General features: G+C 32.2%; 1 non-coding gene across 1 annotated transcript; it reads right to left on the minus strand.

Moving 5' to 3' along the window:
• Nucleotides 1–14,845: 14,845 nt before the first annotated feature.
• On the minus strand, nucleotides 14,846–14,978 carry LOC126014727 (small nucleolar RNA SNORA51). The gene has a single exon (XR_007497726.1). It is a non-coding gene; the product is annotated as a small nucleolar RNA SNORA51 (small nucleolar RNA).
• Nucleotides 14,979–22,826: the final 7,848 nt, after the last annotated feature.

Below are 22,826 nucleotides of genomic sequence, written 5' to 3' on the forward strand. Positions count from 1 at the left end.
AATATAGTGTTACTGCAAACTAAGTATTCTTAAAATGCATGTTAACTTGTAAAAAAGTTATTCCATGTAAATCAGCATAAAGGGAGTAGAAAAAAATAATTCACTTGCCACACTTTCCAGGAAAGGTTCTTGTTATCATTATATTTTTCTTCCTTTTATTCTATAAGGACAATTTCCCAAATTAATGTAAATTAAATTGGCTGCATTGCTTCCAAAGTTCAAGTTAAAGGACTCTTTTTCTTCTTCCTTTTTTTACCCAGACTACTAAAAGTTGCCATGGTCTTATATCATTTTTGTTAGTTTGTTGGTTGGTTTGCTGGTTTACCACAGGATCCCATGTTCTGATTACCACTATTATAGGTTTCTCAAATTACCTGGTTCATGTGTCTTTTATTCACTAGTCCTAGAAGTGATTGTTTAACAACACCAAAGTAGTCCTTTACAGGCTGTCTCCATGACTTCACACAGAGAAGCAGATAAAACAAAAAACAAACAAAACAAAAAAACTCAACTCCATATTTTAAATTGTCTACACGGGATAGACAAGCAGAGTTAACAAACTTGCAGAGGGTCAGGCTTATAATTTAGAACAAATTAAGGACTAGCCTCTCTATTCTCTACAGAGATCAGGGCTTTTGTAGAGCATGTATCCAACCTATTACATTTATCCACATCAGCAATAAAATTATTTGTCAGTATCACTCATACAGAAGCTGGAACACATGTCTGACTTATCTGTCTTTGCAAGTAGTATCTGAGACACAAATTCCTAAATTGTCTAACTCTAAAAACTATTAGGAACTTTTTTTTAACAAATCCTCAAGGATTGTATCAAATAAATAAACAAGGTAGTGGTATAAGCCACATAGAACTGAAGATTATAGTTTTGAACCTAGCACACAAGTTCAGAAGAAAAATATTCACCTCCAAATTTATCCCAAGAAAATGTGTCCATCATCACTGATGACAGATATTATTAATATGCATCTAGAGGCTAACTATAATCTTTCTTTAGGGACAGGTCTTGGATCAAAGTAATTCAATTTCTAAAATAATTTAAGAAGTAAAGAGTGCACTTAGGATGCAGGAGTGATTTATTTTTGTTTGTTTTGAGGCCACCTCTAATGATTCTCAGAGGTTACTCCTGGTTTGAGCTAAGAAATTATTCCTGGCAGGTTAGGGGGAAACCTATGGAATGCTGGGATTGAACCTGGGGCAATCATGCTGCCAACTTACTGCGTAACATCTGAATACTCTAATGTGTTCATTTTATGTGTTGAGGAGTCAAAAATAATATATTACTTATTTCCACAACATCATGTTACTCAACTCTGACACTGCACTCTGAAATCACTCCTGGCATACTTTAGGGGACCATATGGGATGCCAGTGATCAAACCGGGTGATGCAAATACCATACCTGCTGTGCTCTTGCTCTGGCCTACCAGCCAACATTTTTGACTACTACTAATGAAGCTAAATACTGTGTTAACTTTTCAATAATCACATGTTAACAGATAATAAAATCTAATAGATTACCAATATTAGTAGTGAGTAATGATAATTTATCATTAGTATAGGTAAAACAGTGGCCAGTATGGATGTTAGTAATATTTGTAAATTTAATGTTACATTGTATTTCATATATCGAAGTCAGTTTATATGATATATCATTTATAAATGCCAAAATTATTTCTTTTTCCTTTATCTGTACTTGTCCTCCCTCAATCTGTCATCTGGCATTATCAAGACTATTTAAAAATTTGATCATATGTCTTATTCTGAGAGTTCTAATACCCTCTTATGTTTACTCTTGTACACATGTCGGCATAAAAATAGTGTTATAGGGTTGATGAAGTAGTACAAAGAACTGGAGCTCATGCCTTGCATACAATTCTTGTATTTCCATCTCTGAGACTGCATGACTTCGAGAGTACTGCTGAGTATGGCTGTAGGCACTATTATGCCTAAAAGAATAATGCTAACCCATGCACAGAATTAATAAGGAAAGCACACCCCATTGGACTAAAAGAAGCAGAATTTCCTCTTCAGGGTCTTGAGCACTATAATTGCAACCCTGAAAAAAAATTAACTATTTGCTTTATAATATAATCCAGTATTATTTCTTCTTAAACAAAGATATATACTGACATCAGTGCGGATTAATTACTGTCTACCATAAATGATTATCTCTTTATATTTAGAGGGGATCCAGAATTATTTAAAATTTGCTAAAGGCACTTGATTATGTAGAAATGTCAGTTTAATTCAAAAATTAAATGAAGTTAAGTTTCCATCTTAAAGAAGACTACTCCTTCAAACCAATAAAATCTAGTAGTTATGTAAAAAAAATGAATTAGTGACTATAGACTAAAATCTCAAGCTAGAAAAAATTATGACACATATAATATCAACATTTAGATAAATGATAATAAAGATTTATTACAAAATAATATCATAATGGGGAAAAAAGACAAATACATGAGTATGTGTTTTGTGTAGTATAAAGGTAAATCATGGGTTTTGTCAAATCTTTGTCACATTCATCAATTTTTGACATTATATTACAAAGATATACCAACTAATTAGACATTAGACATTCTGTAATAATAATATATGCATCTGGTATTAAAAATTTTAAATTTTTGCCCTAATTTATATAAAGTTGTATTATTCAAATACATAATTGCATGATGAATAAGCTAATTTATTATATTTTCCTGTTATTTTGCACAATTCTATAGTCTCAATTATATCCAAATTATCAAAAACTATATTTTCATTTTATGGCAAACTATTACTACTGCCATAAAATATGTATAAATATATACATTATATATAAACATCCCCATCCACTTTTATATGTTATGCTTGGGCTTGTGTCATTATTCTAATTTTTAGTCTTATATTAAATTGTGTGTATATATATTTTCAAATTTATATTTTTGTGTTTGGATGAAAGATACCTAGAAGTAGAATAGGTTCATTACACAGGAGACATCTGTATTAAATTTATACATATCAGATTTTTCTCAAGACTGAATAAGAATTCCTTTTCATTTCACTGCTATTAGCCTTGATTTTTTTCATTTATATACATATATATATATATATACACATCATTATCAGTGGTATAAGGTGGGAGTCCATTGTCACTTTCATTACTCTCTCCCTGATATCAGTGATATGCTTATTGACCTTTTTTGGAAGTGTAAATTTGTTTCTTCTATCAATTGCTAATGGGGTTATATTGTCATTGTTGTTGCTGAGCTTTGTGCATGTTATAGCTTTACCTGATATTTGTGTCAACATATGATCTCCCATTTAGTGGGAATGCCTTTGACTTTATTATTTATTGAACACGTAAAGATTATTTTGTTTGTTTGTTTTTTGGGGCCACACCCGTTAGATGCTCAGGAGTTACTCCTGGCTAAGCGCTCAGAAATTGCCCCTGACTTGGGGGGACCATATGGGACGCCGGGGGATCGAACCACAGTCCTTCCTTGGCTAGCGCTTGCAAGGCGGACACCTTACCTCTAGCACCACCTCGCCAGCCCCAAGATTAATTTTTTTACTTAATCTGATATATTCATCGTTTTTTCATTATCTTTGCCAATGAAATAATGTCATTGAAAATTATTTCTCCCTGTTCCCTGGGTTATTCCTGGACACCTGCTCAGGGTCCCAGCAAGTGGGTTCCAGTGAGGTGCAATTTAAAAGAGACCCCAGGCCTCCTTCTTCCTGAAAGGGGCTGGGAGGGGACTGCTAAACTTTGAACTTCCAGCAATTAGAAAGCAAACGCCTCTTGGGGAGTTGGAAGCTTCAGCAGGCAACAAGGGGAGGACATGGCTCCATGTGCTCTTTGCTTGTCCAAATCACAGACCAAAGTGGTGTCTCGGAAACAACTCCCTCCCTCTTGACTATTTCTAAAACATAAAAGGGTCACGTGTATCTACTTTGTATATCTCAGATGTATTCCCTTAACATTTATAACTCTTTTTGAGCATCCTCATATAGTGACAATTTTGCCCACTGGTTTTGTTATTTGATTGTTTGATTTCCCCCTTTGAGATCTGTTTTATAAGCAATACTGGTAGAAGGGTATCTCTGTATAACTTTCATATTTGAACCAAGTTACGGGGAATGTTGGACTTTATTTGTCGGCCCCCAGATGCACCAACAATATCTTGTGGCATTGCTTCTCTTTTGCATAGGCACATTAAAATGGGAAAATAATACATATGCAAACAAGTTCTTATCTAATAGAGATGGGAACACAAATTTGGTAATGTAATTAGGCCTTTTACCCTGAACATTGGCATAATGATTTGGCTCAGGCCTCAGAAGAATGGGCATCGCCCACACACACCTGAACAATGGATACCATCTATGGAAACAACCACAATTGTCTACAAAATTACCAGGATCCAAGCCTTTACCAGGGAAGACCTACCACTGCTTTGGCATTGACTTATTCCAAAGAGTGCTCCCAACACCCAGGCAACTCAGCAACAGTCTGCATGCAGGGCAGGCAGATCGCTCTGCATTGAATGGTATGCTGAAACTAGAGGATGCTCCACATCAGCCTGACATCGATGAAAGAAATGCACAGAATCCAGAGTCTTTAAATATAAGAATCTGATACCAACAATAGCTAAACTGTGAAAAAGTTTCACCGGGACCTTGAGAATGACTGGAGTTGGATGGACTGGTATGCCTGGAACCCAGAGTCTGTCTTATGCCAATAAACTCCTGGGGTGAGGCCTTTTTGTAATCAGGTCAAGGATTTTTTTTTCCATTTTCCCCATTTTTCTGGACCTATGCAAACAACGGTGATTGCCACTATCATACCTTTTCTATACTTTTTTACTCTTATCCTTTAAGGGAAAAAATACAACTTACTGAACTTAAAAACAAATAACTGTAGTTGAATGCCTGTCTCGAATACAGGCAGGGGATGGGAAGTGGGGGGTAATATTATACTGGTGAAGGGGGTTGTTTTGGTTATGACTGTAACCCAAATATGATAATGTTACTTAAATAAAAAATATGTTAAAAGAAAGAAAATTATTTAAGCTCCAGGTCCTAGAGGGACCTGTATATGTTTGCATCAATGAATTTTATAAATTCTGGTTTAATCTCTATATGTCTTTGATCTAATTTAAATAAACTTTTGTGTATATTACTACATTTGAATCTAGTATAATTATTTTCTTGTTGATTCAACACCATTTCTCCACTTCATAATACAAATATTTTATAATATTTTATTAATGTATCTGAAGGTTTTTGATATGTTATTATCAATTTTAAATCATTGGTCAAGAAGTCTATCCTTATTCCACTACTATGTCTTTTGATCAACAAAAATTATATTTCTATTTAAAGTCCATAAATATTATAGTTCCAAATATAATTTTTCTCAGAATTACATTAGCTATTTGGTGGTTTTAAGATTCCATATAAATTTTATTGATGTTTATTTAAGGTCTTTAAGTAATGTTATTTGTATTTTGATGGCTATTGCATTAAATTTATAGAGTGCTTTAGATAGAACTTATTTTAATATCATTAATTATTTAAATCCATGAATATATGTTATGTTTTCTTTTTGTGTAGACTTTTTTTATAAATGACATTTTTTTTATGGTTAAGTCTTTTAAATAATTTTAGCTTGATTCATTTTATTTTTAGTGAATTATTTTAAGTAAAGTAATGCTTTTATTCTTTCTTTAGTACCTCATTAGTCACATAACTTCAACAGATTAATGCATATTTATTAAGTTTGCTACTTTGCTGCATTGGCTTATTATTATTGAGGGTATTTTTGTACGGTTTAAAGCCATCTGCAAATAATGGTAGTATTAATTCGTCTTTTACAGTGCAGAGTAATTTAATTCTTTCTAGTATAATTTCTGTTTTCCATTGTACATTAAATATATGAGTTCCAAGACTATATTAAACAGTAATGATGAAATGGAACATCAATGCATTGCATTCTTTCAAACCTCTGGTGGAAGATTCAGTCTTGTAATTGATGTTGGTTGTGAGTTTATTACAAAGAAACATCACTGTATTCAGTTATGTTTATTCTTTCCTAATTTGTTGAGATTTTTATTCATGTATTTTGGGGCCACACCCAGCAAAATTCAGGGTTTAATTTCAGTAATTAGACTATGCATGGTGTGGGGACTATAGAAGATGCTGAGGATTAAACTTACCTTGCTGTGTGCTAGACAAAATTCTACCAGGTATAATCAACTCAAGACCACTTGAGGTGATTTATGTTTTGTATTGTTGTATTTTTTTATTTATTTTTATTTCGGCCACACCTGGTGACACTAAGGGTTACTCCTAGGTCTACGCTCAGAAATTGCTCCTGGCTTGGGGGACCATATGGTACACCGGGGATCTAACCCAGGTCCGTCCTTGGTCAGCCAGTTCAAGGCAAAGGCCCTACCACTGCACTATAGCTCCGACCTCTGAGTTTTGTATTTTATTAAAGCATGAATGAATATTAAACTCTTCAACTATTTCTTTGTATCTTTTAGTTTTGTTTTGTTTTGTTTTGTTTTTGGGCCACACCCGGCGGTGCTCAGGGGTTACTCCTGGCTGTCTGCTCAGAAATAGCTCCTGGCAGGCACGGGGGACCATATGGGACACCGGGATTCGAACCAACTACCTTTGGTCCTGGATTGGCTGCTTGCAAGGCAAACACCGCTGTGCTATCTCTCCGGGCCCTCTTTGTATCTTTTTAATTTATTAGTCGAAGGATAACTTTACCTAATCTTTCTGTTGTTATGGTATATTTTATTCCCACATTTCTGAAATGAATCCAACTTAATCCTTATAAATTATATTTATCATATCTTCTTAGGTTTTTGTTTAATATTATTTTGGGGAGATTTTTTATTAAATAAGTAGATAATTCAATGATTATCTTTTATAATAAGATATTTAACTGCTTTTAATCTTAAGGGTAATGTTGGAATCTTTGCAATTGTTAGGAAATATGCCTGTTTTAAGTGAAAAGCTATTCAAAATGTGAATAAATAGAATTTTCATTGTAATATTGAAAATCATCCATGCTAATAAAAACGTTTGGCTATTTATTTTATAGCTACATATAGTCAGTGAAAGAAAGTTGGAGAAGGAAATGCTGTTTAATTGGTTGCATTTATTATTTTTCTCTTATCTTGGCATTTCAAATATTGTGAATTAAGAACCAAAAGTATGGGGCCGGGAAGGTGGCGCTAGAGGTAAGGTGTCTGCCTTGCAAGCGCTAGCCAAGGAACGGACCACGGTTCAATCCCCCCGGCGTCCCATATGGTCCCCCCAAGCCAGGGGCAATTTCTGAGCACATAGCCAGGAGTAACCCCTGAGCGTCAAACGGGTGTGGCCCAAAAACCAAAAAAAAAAAAAAAAAAAAAAAAAAAAAAAGAACCAAAAGTATCTGTGCCAAAGAGATAGTACAACATGTAGGGCATTTGGCCAACCTGGGTTTGATCCTATTATTTTCTATTTTCCCTGAGCACTGCCAGGGATTAATAATTCCTGAGCTTAACATGCTAATAAGTAACCCTGGATCATCGCTGGGTATGTCCCCAAAACTAAAACAGTAAATAAATAAAGATCAGAAGATTGTCCTGCTAAATGAAATAAGGGGGAGAAGGATTTATACTGGATGATTTATACTGGATGATCACATATCTGTGAATAGACAGTATCAAATAATGACAAATATCTGGCCTTAAATATCTAACTGACTAACAAGCTTCACAGTGAAGGGCATATTGATAGTCAAAATTAACAATAGTCTAGTGGGGCATTTTTTTTAGTGCTAGGGCTTAATTACTTAGTATGTTAATCCTATAAAAGCGAACGTGGTTATAAATGTATTACCAAAACTATGATGCATTTTTACAATTATCTCGTCAAAAAGTAGAAGGAGGGAACTGAAGAAAAGAAGGATTAGAGGAGACATAAGGACAGTAGAGAAAGGTCTTGGTAGTTAGTGTAGAAAATGAAACATCAAAACCATTAGTTGATGGGGTCAGCCAGTAATACAGCTGTAGGGAGCTTGCCTTTCTCTGAATGGATCTGGGTTCAATCCTCAAAAACCCACATGACTTTCCAAACACCATGAGCTGAGATTCCCAAACCCAGAGCCAGAAGTAATCCCTCAGCACCACTAGGTGTGACTCCCAAATAAAAACCCAAACCTACCCAAAACAACAACAATAACAAACATCAGAGCTTACTACAATCAAGCTAATGGAATAGAGTTAGCTGCAGTTATAAACAAAACAAAACTATCCTCACTTTATGGAGAAGACATGAATAAACAGGGAATTAGTTTTTATATGACTCCATGTAAAACGATGATTCTCTGAGTAAAATCTGTGCAGCATAGAAAAACACGAGAATGTCCACGAAATTAACTTTCCGTTGAAAGGAGTGAGAAACAGATCCAGGCTCTAAATTAAATTTCTGTCATTGGTTACATGTTTCATTGGTAAGCAGTCTTTATTGAATATGTTGTTTCTAAAACATTGAGCTCTACAGTATAAAAATTTTAGTCACATATTTGTTAAACCTGTACCAAAATTGTATAAGTTTAAAAATAAAATGATAATTCTTGAATTTTATATCTAGAAAAGTGACTTTAACGGAAGCACCAGTAGTGGTGGGTGGTAAATGTGTTGTGGTGGATTTAGAACACTGTAGAACTAAAACTCAATGTGATGAACAACTTCTTAATAATTAAAATATGAAAATATAAGACAAAAATGAAATAAATGTCTTTTTTTTACATTTTACCTTTTCTGAACAGAACATTTCCCCCTAATAAAGTTCACCCTGCAAATATAAACAAAGAAATAAAGTAAAATGGAATTAAATTGTTCATGAAATAAAAAAGTAGATGGGGACTTAAGCACTAGGTTCTTATTTCTTTAATTTGTGATTAAAGTAAATCCAGGACAACCGCAACTATGCGTAGTAGTAAAATATTTATGAAATAAAGATGATTTGCAATATATATATGGATATCGGTGTTCTCAACAGAGAATATTATATAAGATTTGAGGGAAAGGTTTTTGTTGTTGTTGTTGGTTTAGAGGTTACATCCAACTGTTCTCAGGGTTTACCTCTGGATGTGCTCTCTGGAATTTCTCCTGGTTTGGATTGGAACACCATGCAGGGTGGTGAGGGTAGAACATACGTTCAATGAAGAGCAAGGCGACATGTTGCATTTATTCTCCAGTTCCTGAGACAAGAGATTTGTAGACGGAGTTAAACATGGCCAAAGGAGAAACACAGAATTGCCTCGCCACTTAGGACCAAGGTGCTATCCTAAGAGTTACAGTCTGTAAACTACTAGAGGTCTTCATTTTAATTACCCAGATATGCTGCCATGGTGAATATAAATATGACAATTATTTGAGAAGCCACTGCATTTCTAAATGTGATACAAACATCTTCTGAATGATGATGTCACTAACATCAGTGAACACAATTAACTTTGTGTTGAAAGAGTTTAAAAGTAAAAATAAAATCACAATATGTTGAAGGAAGGAAGGAAAAATAAGGTGCTGCTATTAATAATGAGAATTTGACTCTGCCTTCCTCGGAAATGGAAAAAAGAAAGTTGACAGAAAAAAAATGTATGTTCATTAATTCCCAGAAGAATCTAGGATCCCTGAAACCTGAACTTAATATCATAAAATGACAAAATTCAATTATATTTCAGTTAATTATATTTAACATAGTGTAATTATTGCTATAATTATTTCTGCTATCCTTGACATTTCATAAGTTTTAATTTATTCATTTCTTAAATTAAAAATTGATGTATTTTATTTTTTGCCAGATAGAACGTAGCAGTCAAAATTTTAGCCGTATTTTGAGAATAACTATTCTCAAGAAATATTACATTTGAGTGAATATAAAATATTATATTTAATTATAAAATTATTGTCTATTAATTCTATTTTTATAGATCCTACTCATTCTAATATGTTAGATAAATTTTAATCAAGTTTGAATATTTTTCTCAGATTACAATTAAATAATAAATAATGAGAATGTATGCATAGGCCTTATTTAAAGGGTACCCGAAATTAGCTGATATATTTATTTATTTATTTATTTATAGCATCACGTGTAATGATCTGATATACTTACTTAGTTATTTATTTATTGCATCATTTGTAATATTAAGTAAATAAGGGTAAAGTGAAATAACTCAGGGAAGTTTTCATTATGAATACATAAACAATTCTATGGTTAAATAACCTTTGACAATTACAGATGAGAACAAGATACACACCCCAGTACTTATCTCCAAATAAAAACATTCTTAAGCCAATATTGATATAATTCAAACTTTATATAGAAAAATAAGTTTAATTGTTCTTGATTTCATACCTACTGATGCATGTTTTAAAATGTATTCGGGATTGTATTTTTATCAGGTAAACTATATAAGATTATGGTAGACAAGGATAGTTAAATACAATTAAAAGATTTTACTGGGACAGTAGCAGTAGTGCAGTGGTAGGGCATTTGCCTTGCACAAGTTGACTCAGGAAGGACCGCAGTTCATATGGTCCCCCAAGCCTGCCAGGAGCAATTTCTGAGCACAGACCCAGGTGTAACCCCTGAGTATCACCAGGTGTGGCCCCAAAACTAACAAACAAACAAATAAACAAACAAACAAATAGATTTAACTGTGTAGGTTCTAAGAGATGTTACACACCAGAACATATATGATATTTTGCATATAAAATGAGAGTTGGAATTGTTTCACAACATTTATGTGCTAGCCTGCCTTACAAAAATAGCCTTTTTATCACAGATACCTGTCCCCAAAATGTCAGAATATAATTTGAAAAAAAAAAAAAGATGAAAAGGACATTACATACACAGCTTTATAATTTTACTGTCATTTTCTGGTTTTAATGTGTTTGCTAGTTTTAAAATAAATACATCAACTTCTCCTAACTTTCTCACAAAAAAAGTGTTTAACCTTATCTAAGTATATGGTAAAAATAAACAAAGTCTTATGTTAAGAGTAGTGGTATTTATATTAAGATGGGTTTTTGAATGTTTTGTATAAATACAATTTTATAAGGTATCAGTGTTGAAGATTTTTATTCATATTTTTGGGCTGTGATCTGTTTAGCACATTACTAAGTTCTTCATGGTGTATACTGAAAAATAATAAATTTGCAGATTTCAATGGCATTCATGCATTTGTAAAACTTATTTAAGAAAAACTACTACTTGTTTGTTTCATAAAAGCTCCATCGTTTCATCTACATTTTCACAGATGATAAGAAACCCTTATTTTTATAGCCGAATATTATCCCATTGTATATACAAAGAACAACTTCTTTATCTTGTCTTTGCTAGACTTGAGATGTTTTGGTGCTGTTTTTCTAAAAAACAAAACAAACAAAAAAAAAAACATTAAAAGCATGATAAATCTTTCAAACTTGAGAAAACTCCAGTTCATTATTTATACATTTGTCTAAGTTAATAATACTACTAATAGTGTATGCATGATGCTTCCTTTTTCAGCACTCCCATTCACACATTTATGTAAATATTTACAATTTAATTTAAATACTTAATAGTTAAAATATATATTTATTTTCAGGAGGTAGCAGTGAATAAAGCCAAACTCTACTTAGGACATCATCTTGGTCTGTTTTTGGGTCATACTTGGTGGTGAATGTCAGAATTATATGATATGTCATATATGATATGTTACATTTCTCAGATAAACAAATGGCCTTTTTGTGTGCTGCATAATTATCTGTCTTATAGAATAAATTTCTAATAGGTTCTTTACATGTGTAGTTAGGTTATTGTTTTAGTTGAATTTTATGAGTTTTTCTATATTTGAATATTAGTTTTTCGATAAATCTATAACATGCAGATTATTTTCTCATTTCGTAGAGTTTCTTTTGATTTACTGTCTCCACCCAAATCTGCAAAAGCTATTTAGATTCATGTAATATTTTGGACTTTTGTGCTTTTGTTTTATTATATTAAAATTGAGTCATCAGATAAATCATGAGTTTATGTAGGGTTTATTTGATTTATTTTTACTATAGGGTTTTATTTCAGTCTTTAAACTATATTTATTTTTTTGGTTTTATGTGATAGTGGTGTAACTATTCTTCTAATGAGTATTCAATTTTCACAACATAATTTCTAAGGATATTTTGTTTTGCCCATTTTATGTCCTTGATCTCATTTTCCATTTTATGATCTTGTCTATATATGTGCGAATTTATTCCTAGGTTAGCAGTCTATTTAAAAGTCTATTTTTATCCCACAATCATGCTGTTTTGGTTTCTTAAAGATTTGTTGTATAACATGAATTCAAGCCGTCATATGCCTCCATTTAGAACAATGGTTCTAAATGCTGTTATAAATATTTGTAGAATTTAATGTCTTTATGCAAAGTACAATGTAGATTCTTGAGAATTTCACTGGGCCTTTTAAAATAAATGCATTAAAGTCCTGTAGAACAACCATACCAACAATGATACTTCTTTTGTCTTATGAGCATATGCATTTCATTTTTTAATGATTTTTATTGTGATCAAAGTGAATTACAAGTCTTTCATAGTCACATTTATGGAACATAATGGCAAAGAATTAGGGCCATACCCACCACCAGTGTTATCCTCCCTCCACCTGTCTCCAGCATGCATCACCTATCTTCCCCTTTGCACCTTGGACTGCTAATGTAAGCTTTGTATATAGCGTGTTGTAGATTGGGTATCGATTCCGGTGTGAGCATATGCATTTCTATGTGTCTTATCCTCCATTTATTATTGAGGTGAGTCTTCTGGTGGTAGATAAAGAAATGGGGGAGTATGTAATTCTGACGATCAAAAATAGGACCTCACATATACAGCCATGTATTCTAACAGGAGTTAATTTTCAATACTATTTTTAACAATAGTTTATACTTTTGTTAAATATTCACTTATCCACCTGTTAATTCGTAGTGAGAAATTGATTTCAATAGTGTAAAAGATTTTCAACACTTATTTTCTTCTGTTTTCTGTTTACTTAATTTCTACAGATTGGATATCTTGATTTGGAATTCAATGCATAGACTTTTTACTTTATTTAAAATAATTTATTTTAGAGCAACGTTTTGGGTTCACTATTTCTATTTAGTGTCATTTACAGGTAGTACTAGACATAATTATTTTTCAGTTTAAAATCTTAATTTCTCTTGCTAGGAATTCTAGTATATAATGAGCTAAATATTGGTCAGAGTCAAAATTCTTATCATTCAATATGAGAAATGTTTGCTTTCATTTTTTAATTTTGAAATATTATGATAGTTGATAATTTGGTGTATATTAATTTTAATATGTGCATGTTCCTTTTTGCCCAATATTTTGTTGTATATAACTATATGTGAAATATATTACATAATAAAATTTATTTCTACAAATAGATAAAACTTCTTTACTTATATGATCACATGAATCTTTAGATTATCTTGATATAATGAATAAAATTATTTTATTTAATAAATTGAGCAAATATTGATTTTCTAAAACAAAACCCATTACTTAATAACAATTATATTGTATTTGAAAATTAATTTTTAGAATTTTGTTCATGGATTTTTACTTACTGTTTATAAAGATTATATCTATATATACTTCTATATAATAAACATAGATATATATGCTGGACCATACCTCGTGGTGCTCAGGGATTACTCCTGTTTCTGTGCATAGAAATCAATTCTGGCAGTGTCTGGGGATCATAAGGGATGCTGGGAATCAAACCCACGTCAGTCCCAGGTTGACCGTATGCAAGGCTAACGTCCTACCACTGCTATATCTCTGGCACAATATAGTTTTTAATAATTCTCTGTTTTCTATTTTTTTGGTAAAGTTGGTTCATTAAAATCTATTGTTCTCTATTGAATTTTATTTTATAATAGTTTAAAAATATATATTATTGATCTTGCATTTGTGCTTGAGGTACCTATTGGAATAAAATAATTCTAATGTTGGTAACAGCAAATTAAATTTCATGTTCAATAATTTACAATTTATTAAAACTACTTTTGGAAGTTGTGTTAGTCTTACAATATGTCTAATTCTTCTAGATTATTGAATTGAAAATCATGTCCATTGCATTTATTAAAGTACTCTGTATTACTTCTATATGTTATAACCTTCTTCCTAAAATGTATGGGTTTTTTTTGGAGGATTTGGGGTGGGGGTACAACCGATGAAGCTCAGGGGTTACTCCTAGCTATGCACTCAGAAATCGGTCCTGGCTTGGGGGACCATATGGGATGCAAGGGGATCAAACCGTAGTCCATCCTAGACTAGCACCTGTAAGGCAGACGCCTTACCACTTCATGCCACTGTTCCGGCCCCTAAAATGTATGCTTTTATTGTTAGAAGCATCACTTTTTCCCTTAGTCAATCTAATTATTTATTAACTTTAATCTCTTTTCAGGTATTGAAATTTGATTTAGTATATTTTCATATTTTTCACTTAGTTATTTAAAGTGCATATTTTAAGAAATTAATTAAAATTATTTAATTTCAGAATTATCTAACTAGCTAAAATGGTAAAATATCATATTATTTTAAAATTTAATGATTAATTTATAATCAGATACAATTTCATTATTTAATTCAACAAGTCCAAAGTTTTTCATGTTTGTTACTTTCAAAATTTTGAAATATTTTTGTGATAACAAAACAGTTTTGAAGAGCATAATTTAACATAAATAAAAGGTCAATTAAAGATTACTTTTTTAAAAATTGTAATTGCTTTTTTTTTTTTTTGTCCCCCAATTCACAATACATACCCGGCAAGGGGCCTGTGTTGAGGTGTATATGGGGTGCCTTTACTGTACCTCCTCTTTCTATACAGCCAGTGTAAAGAACACAGCCTGTGGTAAGAATTGGGAGGCCTTATTTTATCTTTTATTTATTTTTTTCTTTTCTTCAGGGCAAACTAAAGTTGTTTTTTTTTTTGTTTTTTTTTTTGTTTTTTTTAAGTAAGAATTCATTTAAAGGACAAAATTGATTAACATAATAAGGTAAACTAATATAACATAATATAGTGACATAACATAACATATAATATAATTAATATAATAATAATACATGTAAGTCAAAGAAAGTTTCTGATTAAAAACACAATTTTCTTTTTTTTCCATAATGGCTTACATATCTTTCACTGTAGTATTTTGGGTACATATTCACATTAAATCAGGGGAATACCCATCACCTAATATGTCCTCTTCTCAATCAAAAATCAAATATACTGAAAATAGGCAGAGTCCTGTCTAGAGGCTTCCAACCTCAGTTTGAGAGAGGATGTGAAAAAAGTAATTAAAATACCACAACAATACACACACACACACACACACACAATATCGAATTAAATAACCGATAAGCACCACAACAATAAAAACAGGCACCACACAATAATCTCGGTTCTGAAATCAAATCATACTCAAGTGCAAAAAGAAAGAGAAAGACAAAACAAAATAAAATAAAATAATATTGGAGACATCAACCGTAATCTCCACACCAAAATAAAGACGTCAAAAAAAATAGATCATTTATTCTCCTCTTGCTGCTTTCGTGGTACGTGGAAGACTTCTACTTTATCTTGGATGGTAAAATCAGACCTGTTTCTAGAGATCTTGGTGGCTGTGCAGATCAGGGAATGGAGTTTATGAAGTCTTTCTTTGTGGTTCTAGCAGTTATGCTTCTTCAATGTCCTTTTTTTGTTTTTTATGTATTCTAGGTGTTTCAGAATAGTGCTACCATTCTGTGTTTTTCTTTTGTCTTCTGACTTACTTCGTTTAACATAACATGATCTAGGTCCATCCACGTTGCTGCAAAGTCTGTGATTGTATCATTTCTAACTGCCATGTAATATTCCATTGTATATATGTACCACATCTTAATGATCCATTCATCTGTTGTTGGACATCGAGGTTGGTTCCAAGATTTGGCTATTATACTGAGTGCTGCAATAAATAGTGGGGTGCATACGTATTTTGGAATGAATGTCTTTCCATCTTGGGGATATATGCCTAGGAGAGCAATTGCTGGGTCAAATGGCAGCTCAATTCTGAGTTCTTTGAGCACTCTCCAGACTTTTCTCCATAGATGTTGGACCAAGGGGCATTCCCACCAGCAATGAATGAGAGTTCCTTTCATACCACATCCTCTCCAACAAAGGTTGTTCCCATTATTTTTGATGTGAGCCAACCTCACTGGTGTGAGGTGGTATCTCATTGTTGTCTTGATTTGGATCTCCCTGATGATGAGTGAAGGTGAGCATGTTTTCATGTGTTTGTTGGCCATCCTTCTCTCTTCCTCAGAGAAATGTCTATTCATTTCGTCTCCCCATTTTTTTATGGCTTCGTTTGGTTTTGAAGGACTCAGGTTTCTGAGCGCTTTGTATGTTCTAGATATCAGCCCTTTATCTGATATATCAAGTGAAAAGATTTTTTCCCATTCTGTTAGCTGTCTTCTTGCATTAAGTAGGGTTTCTTTTGCCATGCAGAAGCTTTTTAGTTTGATATAGTCCCATTTGTTTATAGTTGATGCTAACGTTTTTGCCATTGGTGCTCCATTCTCAAAGACCCTTTTGATATAAAGGTCTTCGAGTGTTCTGCCTATTTTATTCTCGATAAACTTTATAGATTCAGGTCTGATTTCCAGATCTTTGATCCATTTTGAGTTGACTTTTGTATAAGGAGTGAGATATGGGTCGATTTTCACTTTCGTGCATATGAGTTTCCAGTTGTACCAACACCATTTGTTGAATAGGCTTTCTTTGTTCCATTTCATATTCTTGCCTCTTTTATCAAATATTAGTTGGCTATATATCTGGGGGTTTATGTCTGGGAATTCTGTTCTAATCCACTGGTCTGAGGTCCTGTCTCTGTTCCAGTACCATGCTGTTCCAGTACCATGAATTCTATCAAACATTTCAAGAAGACTTATTACCACTGTTCCATAGGCTTTTCAAAACCATAGAAAAAACAGGAATCCTCCCCAACTCCTTTTATGAGGCTAATATCACACTCATTCCTAAAGAAGGCAAAGACACCACCAAAAAAGAAAACTACAGACCAATCTCACTAATGAACATTGATGCAAAGATACTTAACAAAATTTTAGCAAACCGAATCCAACACCTCATTAAAAAGATCATACATCATGATCAAGTGGGATTCATCCCAGGAATGCAAGGTTGGTTCAACATACGCAAATCAATCAACATTATACACCACATCAACAACATGAAGGACAAAAACCACATGATCATATCAATCGATGCAGAGAAGGCGTTTGACAAAATCCAACATCCGTTCATGTTAAAGACACTCAGCAAAATAGGGTTAGAAGGCACCTTCCTTAAGATAGTTACAGCTATTTATGAAAAGCCTACAGCCAACATTATACTTAATGGCGAGAAACTAGAAGCATTCCCACTAAGGTCAGGAACTAGGCAAGGCTGTCCACTCTCTCCACTCTTATTCAATATAACCTTAGAAGTCCTAGCAATAGCAATCCGACAAGAGAAGGGAATCAAAGGAATTCAAGTGGGGAAAGAGGAACACAAGCTAGCTCTATATTCTGATGATATGATGATATACATCAAAAACCCTAAAGAATCCACAGAAAAACTCCTAGAAACAATCAACCAATACAGTAAAGTGGCTGGATACAAAGTCAATACACAAAAGACAGTAGCGTTTTTATATACAAACAATGAAGTTGAGGAGAGAGAGATTAAAAATACAATTCCATTTAAGATAGTATCAAAAAATATCAAATACCTAGGAATCAACCTTACAAGAGAAGTGAAAGATCTATACCAGGGAAACTTCAAAACACTTCAGAAAGAAATTGAAGACGATCTAAAGAAATGGAAGAACATCCCATCCTCATGGATAGGTAGAATTAACATAGTCAAAATGACTATTTTACCCAAATTGCTATATAGATTTAATGCAATCCCTATCCAAATCCAGACACAATTCTTTAAAGAAATAGAACAATCAATTATAAAATTCATTTGGAACCATAGAAGACCCAGGATAGCTAAACACATTCTGAAAAATGAGAAGTTGGGAGGTATCTCCTTACCTAACTTGAAACTATACTATAAAGCCATAGTAATAAAAACAGCATGGTATTGCTTTTTTTTAAATTTTATTTAAACATCTTGATTACATACATGATTGTGTTTGGGTTTCAGTCATGTAAAGAACACCACCCATCACCAGTGCAACATTTCCATCACCAATGTCCCAAATCTCCCTCCTCATGTAAAATTGTACTTCATGTTTGATGTATGACTATTTATTTCAATAACACTGGAGTTTGAATATAAAATTCAATTCTGACAAAATACTTATAAAGATGCCAGCTAACCACTAAATAAGTTAATTCAATAATGTGATTAAACATGTATATCATAGAGCAAAAATGTATATTTATACCTGTCATTAAATATTGATATATAATTAAGTGATATTTTGATAGAAAATGTTAATAATACATATATAAATATATTATCAGAGAAAGGTAGAATTAGTCAGGTACTTAGCAGACTACAAATATAGAAATTAGAACTAATTATTTATTATTTTACTAATGGAAAATATGTATTTAATTTTTAATTTTGTGTAGAATTGTCTTGCATCTAAAATATCAGACTTATCTATTTTAAGATGATAGAGTCATTTAGGAATGCATTGCATTCCAAATGCCATGACTATGTAAAAATTTCATGATTATACTACTTGTTTTTAAATAAAATTAAATCCATGTATAATTCAAAATTTCAGTAGTGTCAATAAATTTTCAGAGGTATAATTTTGAAATGTCTTCTCTCACTGGTATTTCCTAAACATGCACATTAAAAGAAGTAGACGAATTGAAAAATAAACAATATGCAGTCAATCATGTTCATATATTTACAGGAATAGCACGCAATATCATCAAATAAAATTCTATTAAATCACTATGCAGAACTTAATATCAGTAGAATATATAAAGAATCAACACAGCTGCATTACCACAACATGAATTTTATGTGTTTTTAATGACGTACAGATTCATCATCCAGTTTTAATGAAATATTGTTTGATTTTAATTTTTATCAAAATTTTATTTTAAGTTTATATTTTCATAAATGTGAATATACTGTTTTCACACATGCCCAACTTTTTACACTAGGTGTTATTCATTGATGGCATATCTTTTATGATTAATGAAATCAAGGTAATAGAATATTAATAAGGTAAGTTATTTATATTTAAGTTTAGATATTTTGAATTTTAATCAGAGGCATTTTAATTTTTGTGCATTATGAATCCACAGGTTCTCTAGAATAATAGTTTCCTAGATGTTTGCTTTGATTGGATAACTGTGAGGGTTTTTGACACGTAGTGTAATAATTTGTAAACTATTCCTCTATTGCTATTTTCACCTGTTTGGGAAGAAAGGCAGAATCAATAGGGCTATGTTCATTACGTTCCAAGTGAACATACTATTTAAATAAAATATCACTGTTGTGTTCACCTTGCTCATTTGACTTAGTTCTTGTTTTAAGTTTCTCCACAGTTTCCAGAATAAATTGTAGAGTCCACAGTAGTTAAAAGTAAAAAAGAAAGAAGTATTTTGGAAGATTTGTATTTCCTCTTATCTATAGATACACTCATTGTTCATAGTACAATAGTCTCTATATACTGTATGTAGCATAATATATTGCATAGTATGCAATACATATAGGCATTATATATGTATATCTCTGAGTGTATGCCTTAGGTGATAACTCAATTAAAACGATACTGCATTTTTATCTAGTTTTCTTTAAAGTAAAATTTGAGATTTAGCTATCAATAAATTTTTGGTGGTTTCTGATTACTTTTAATTCTTATACATACAGAAATCATGAGTGTCCTATTTTGTTTGTATTTCTGATTTTTTTAAAGTTTTTCTTTATTTTTACTTTTATTGAAGTAACCCAAGTTTATATTATATATTTCCCAGAATTATAATCATTTATTTGATTAAGAAGTCATATGCTTTCCTCAGGAGAATTATATTATAAAGTAATATCTAGAGCTCAGTATTCTAATTGGTTTGGGGGTATATGTATTCTCTGAGGTTAAAATTAATAATAAAATAGCATGTGCACGCCCAATAAGAGATATTCATAGTTTCATTATAAATGTATATGTATGTAAATACATATTAATATAGTCAGATTAACATTGAGATTTCCAAATCTGGTGTGTGTCAACTGCACATGCATATATTTTATATCATAAAAATAAAGTATAGTCATTATTAGCTGTACATTGAAAATTTGGTAAATATACTAATGAAACTATTGATCCTTAGGAATTACTAATACTTTGCTCTCAAAAATATTTTGATTTGTATCAATTCACTGACAAATGCAACAGAAATAACAATTAAAAATAAGTTTATATCAGATTAAATAAGTGCCTTCATAGAAAAAGAAACAAAGACTAAAATCTGATGTGTATCAACTGCACATGTCAACTGAAACATGCATATATTTTATATCATAAAAATAAAGTATAGTCATTATTAGCTGTACATTGAAAATTTGGTAAATATACTAATGAAACTATTGATCCTTAGGAATTACTAATACTTTGCTCTCAAAAATATTTTGATTTGTATCAATTCACTGACAAATGCAACAGAAATAACAATTAAAAATAAGTTTATATCAGATTAAATAAGTGCCTTCATAGAAAAAGAAACAAAGACTAAAACGCAAATGAAATAAAAAAATATTCACAGATAGCATATCAGATTAATAGCCAGCACATGTAAAGAACTCACAAATTACAACGAAATAAAAAAAAAATCAAGAATGCAGTAAAAATTTGGGAAGAAGTAACCAGATGTTTCTTAGAAAACAAGACTTATAAATGACAAATAGACACATGAAAAAGTGCTCATGATAAGTTATTAATATACAAATTGACATTAAGTTGACAAGATACCAGACATCAGTGAGAATAATGTCTAAATTTTGGAAGCAAGCTGTATTTTTCTCAATGCGGTGAAAATGGATGTCACATTCATGGCTAGTGGGAATGATGTCTGAGTTGGCCCTTATGGAAAATATTTTTGAGATTTTGTAAAAAAGTAAGAATATATCTGCAATATGGCAATACAATCATGTTGCATGTTATCTATTTTTAAGATACAAAAGAATTCATTTAAAAAGACATATACCCAATATTTCTTCTAGTAGCACTTAGTACAACAGCTAAGAAAAGGAACTGACCCATGTAAAGTGACAGAGAAGGTATAAAGAAAAAGACTTCACCAGCACAGATTATTTACAGAGAGGGGGCCTGCTTTAACTGAAGACAGCTGCAGAGTGGAAAAGTGACCTAACATTTATCTAGTCAATGAGCTTTACAACAATACATAAAAGTGCAAAACTTGCGATACAAACCAACACTGAACCCCACCACATTAGTGAATGCATATAGTCCTTCTGAGAAACCTACTAGTATTAATTACTTATATAGCCTCTCTGATAAAGACTTTATAGATGTGCATGGTAAGAAACATCTCAATTTGTGGAGCAGTGACATACGGCAGAGAAGGGGACACTAGGACATTTGCAACTAAACACTCTGAGTTATTAATTGGGTGTTAAAAGATTAATTAACAATAGTGCAAGCCACAATGTCTAAAAGAAAAAAAAGGAAAGAGAGACATAAAATATTTGCCACAGAGGCTTGCAAGGGGGAGGATGGGAAGGAAACTGGGGACATTGATAGCAGTTAGAAATGTGTTTAGTGAGGACTAGGGTGCATTCTATGATTGAAACTCAATCAAACAATTTTGTAACTACAGTGCTTAAATAAATAAATTGCTTTTAAATAAATACATATAAGAAGGTGTTGTATTGTTGCATATGTGGCAGAATGTGATCCAGGACTCTGAGAATCTGTGGGCCCGAGATAATGAGCTGACATGATGGTTGCTGTGGAAGTTGTGTGTCGCTGCTGAGTCTTCCAGAAGTATGGAGGCTTAAGGAGAGGCAGTCCACTCTGTCCAAAAATGATCTCCAATGAGCTCGACAAAGAAAGACTTTGTAGAGGAAATATTGATGCTCTTCAAGAACTCAAAGGAAACATGGAAAGGACAGCAATTCAGAATCAAGGGGATATGAGAGTAGAAATGAGAAAACTTCAAACAGAAATAACAGAACGGAAAACTTTGATAGCATGTTAGGTCACACCTAATTTTATCCCAATACAATATCTGCCTTGTTTCTCTACCCTTAACCATGACTTCTGAAATGTAAAAAGCCACTTAGATTGCATTAGCTTCATATAAGTATTTTGTTTATTACTGGACCAGCCCCCTCCGAGCCTGAGGTTGGATTAAATGACAATCAAAAATGTGGATTTGGCAGACTCTAGACCAGCAAAAGGTTGAAAACCTATTGATTCTATGTTTTCACAATTATGCCTGGTTTTATTATTAATTTTTTGCTGCTACTTTTCTACAGACCCATTTTCCCGAGTACCAGAGGTAAAACAACTCTTGAAGACAGAATCAGTGAGCTGCAAAACACCTGGAAACAACAGAAAAAATTGGAAAAGGTCTCAAAATAAACAGGAGATGAAAAGATCCTCAAGATGTGAACAAACAATAGACATTTAGGGTAAATTCAACAGAATCAACATGAGAATCAGTGAGGTTCCAGAGAGTCAGGAAATA

The sequence above is a fragment of the Suncus etruscus genome, chromosome 7 (genome assembly GCF_024139225.1).
Source record: "Suncus etruscus isolate mSunEtr1 chromosome 7, mSunEtr1.pri.cur, whole genome shotgun sequence".
Taxonomy (NCBI): domain Eukaryota; kingdom Metazoa; phylum Chordata; class Mammalia; order Eulipotyphla; family Soricidae; genus Suncus; species Suncus etruscus.